Genomic DNA, 2500 nt, shown 5'->3' with positions numbered 1-2500 from the left:
GTGTGTGTGTGTAGAGAGATAATAATGGGTAAAACTAAAGCTAGGTAGACAGACAGACAGATAGACAGACAGACAGACAGACAGAGAGACAGACAGATAGAATGCTTGATTGAATGATTGATTGATTAAAAAATTTCCACACAAGGAGCGGGGAACTTACCGACAGCAGCTGATTTCATTGGCCAGAGTCGCCTCATTGGCATATTGGCGTTGGGCCTGGGCGAACTAAGGGTGACAGTCAAAGAAATTGGCAATCGCGAAGTTAAAGAGAGGTATAAACACTTGGCGAGATCAGTACTTCCATGGTGGTCAGGAAAACAGCTGATCCGCTCCCAGCAGGAGAGAGCTAAAAGATAGAGAGAGATAGAGACCTTATCATAGGGTGGGAGGATAATTGCCTAATTATAAATACTCACTCGTAAACCCTATAATTAACTGCCTATAATGATGTTGTTATATGATGGTCCGTGAGTGATGCTATATTATAGGGTCTTACTGTGTGTGTGTGTGTGTGTGTGTGTGTGTGTGTGTGTGTGTGTGTGTGTGTGTGTGTGTGTGTGTGTGTGTGTGTGTGTGTTTGTATGTATACTGTCTTTATTTGCTAAGTGATACAATATTCTTGAGAAAGAGAGAAAGAATAACAGACAAAAGAAAAAAAAATAACGACCAAGAAATCTCCCCCCACACACCAGGTGTCGTCCTCCCCAAGCAGTGTCGAGGAGACATCTGTAAGACACAAACCCTTTCCTTCTAAGTTTTAAGTCTGGAGATTAGGAGAGGAGAGAGAGAGAGAGAGAGAGAGAGAGAGGAGGGGTATATTTCAAGCCTTAGAAGAGAGAGGAGGGGGGTGGCATTTCTCACACAAATTAAATGTATTTCAGATTTATATCACTTCAAATTTCTTCTTTCTTCCCACCCCTCCACTCTCCCTCTCATCTGCTTCTTCTGTCCTCCCTCTCCTCTCACTCTCCCCCACTTCTCCATTTCTCACGCCACTCTCCTCCCATCACCATTCCTACCCGCCCCCTCCCCTCCCCCTCCCCCTCCTCCCCCCTCCCCTCCCCCTCCCCTCCCCCTCCCCCCTCTCCCCGTATCTCAAGCTTCTCCTCTCCTCTTTCCACGCCCCTTCCCCTTAACCTCCCTCCCTCCCTCACCCTCCTTTACTTCTTTCTCTCCCTCCCCTACCAACATCCATTACACTCACACCTTCCTTCCCTTCCCTCCACCCTCCCTTCCCAATCCATTTCACACCTCCTCCATCTCCCCTCCATCTCAAACCTTCCTCCCCCCTGCACCATCTCACACCCTTCCACCTTCCCTCCCCTGCACCATCTCCCCCTTCCACCTTCCCTCCCACCATCTCACACCCCTTCCCCCTCCTTCTTCCCTCACTCAGCTTATCTTGTGGCCATCTCTGTGTAATGGGTAGCTGATCTCAAGGTACACTGATTCAAGGTGGTGCTCCTCTCTTTAATGCTTAATGTTGAATCTCTCCTGTCTCCTGCCTCTGCCTCCTCCTCCCGCCTCCCTGCCTCCTGCCTCCCCTGCCTCCTCCCCGCCCCTCCCCTCCCTGCCTCCCTCCCTCCCTGCCTCCCTCCCTGGCCTCCCTCCTGCCTCCTCCTGCCTCCCTCCCTGCCTCCCGCATCCCTCCCCGCCTCCCTTGCCCCTCCCCTGCCTCCCTGCCTCCCCTGCTTCCCTGCCTCCCCCGCCTCCCTGCCTCCCTCCTGCCTCCCTCCCCTCCCTCCTCCCTGCCTCCTGCCTCCCTCCCCTGCCTCCTCCCTCCCCTGCCTCCTCCCTGCCTCCCTGCCTCCCTCCCCGCCTCCCTCCCCTGCCTCCTCCTGCCTCCCTGCTTCTCCCCGCTTCCCCCTCCCCTGCCTCCCCTCCCTTTCTGGCCTCCCTGCTTCCTCCCTGCCTCCCTCCCTGCCTCCCTGCCTCCCTCCCTGCCTCCCCTGCCTCCCCCGCTCCCTTCTGCCTCCCCCTCCTGCCTCCCTCCCCTCCCCCCCTCCCCTGCCTCCTGCCTCCCCCCTGCGGCCCTCCCTGCCTCCCTGCCTCCCTGCCTCCCTCCCTGCCTCCCTGCCTCCCTCCCTGCCTCCCTGCCTCCCTCCCTGCCTCCCTCCGTGCCTGCTCCCTGAGACATTGTGAGTTGGGGAGAGGGAGGGAGGGAGGGAGGCAGGGACATTTTTCTGAGACACCCTATATATGTACGTTGTGTTGTGTTGTCAGGGAAACAATTGAGACCCAACTATTGTGTGTAAATGAGGCAGAAAGTCAGATCATCAACTTGGTCACATAAGGCAACAGCGTCTACCATTAAACAACACATTATGCTTCCAATATCTTCCTCCCTGTTTGATACCTGCCTACTACCTGTGAGTCTTAGAGATTCTTAAGCTTTGATGGCTGATAGTTGGTGATTATTATAATGAATCTCCCCCTAAGTTATCATCTTCAGGGATTCTAGAGTTCGATTCTTCAGCAAAATCGAGATTCTTACCATAAT

The 2500-nt window shown here is 54.1% G+C and overlaps 1 protein-coding gene across 1 annotated transcript in view; it reads left to right on the top strand.

Annotated features, from left to right (window-relative positions):
- LOC121862242 overlaps window positions 1–2500 on the top strand; it is a 48685-nt gene that overhangs the window by 15340 nt on the left and 30845 nt on the right. The gene's annotated exons all lie outside the window — the stretch shown is intronic.

Source organism: Homarus americanus, unplaced genomic scaffold (assembly GCF_018991925.1).
Source record: "Homarus americanus isolate GMGI-L3 unplaced genomic scaffold, GMGI_Hamer_2.0 scaffold31037, whole genome shotgun sequence".
Lineage (NCBI taxonomy): Eukaryota > Metazoa > Arthropoda > Malacostraca > Decapoda > Nephropidae > Homarus > Homarus americanus.
Note: the sequence above shows the minus strand (reverse complement) of the source record. Positions and strands in the feature narration are given on the sequence as shown.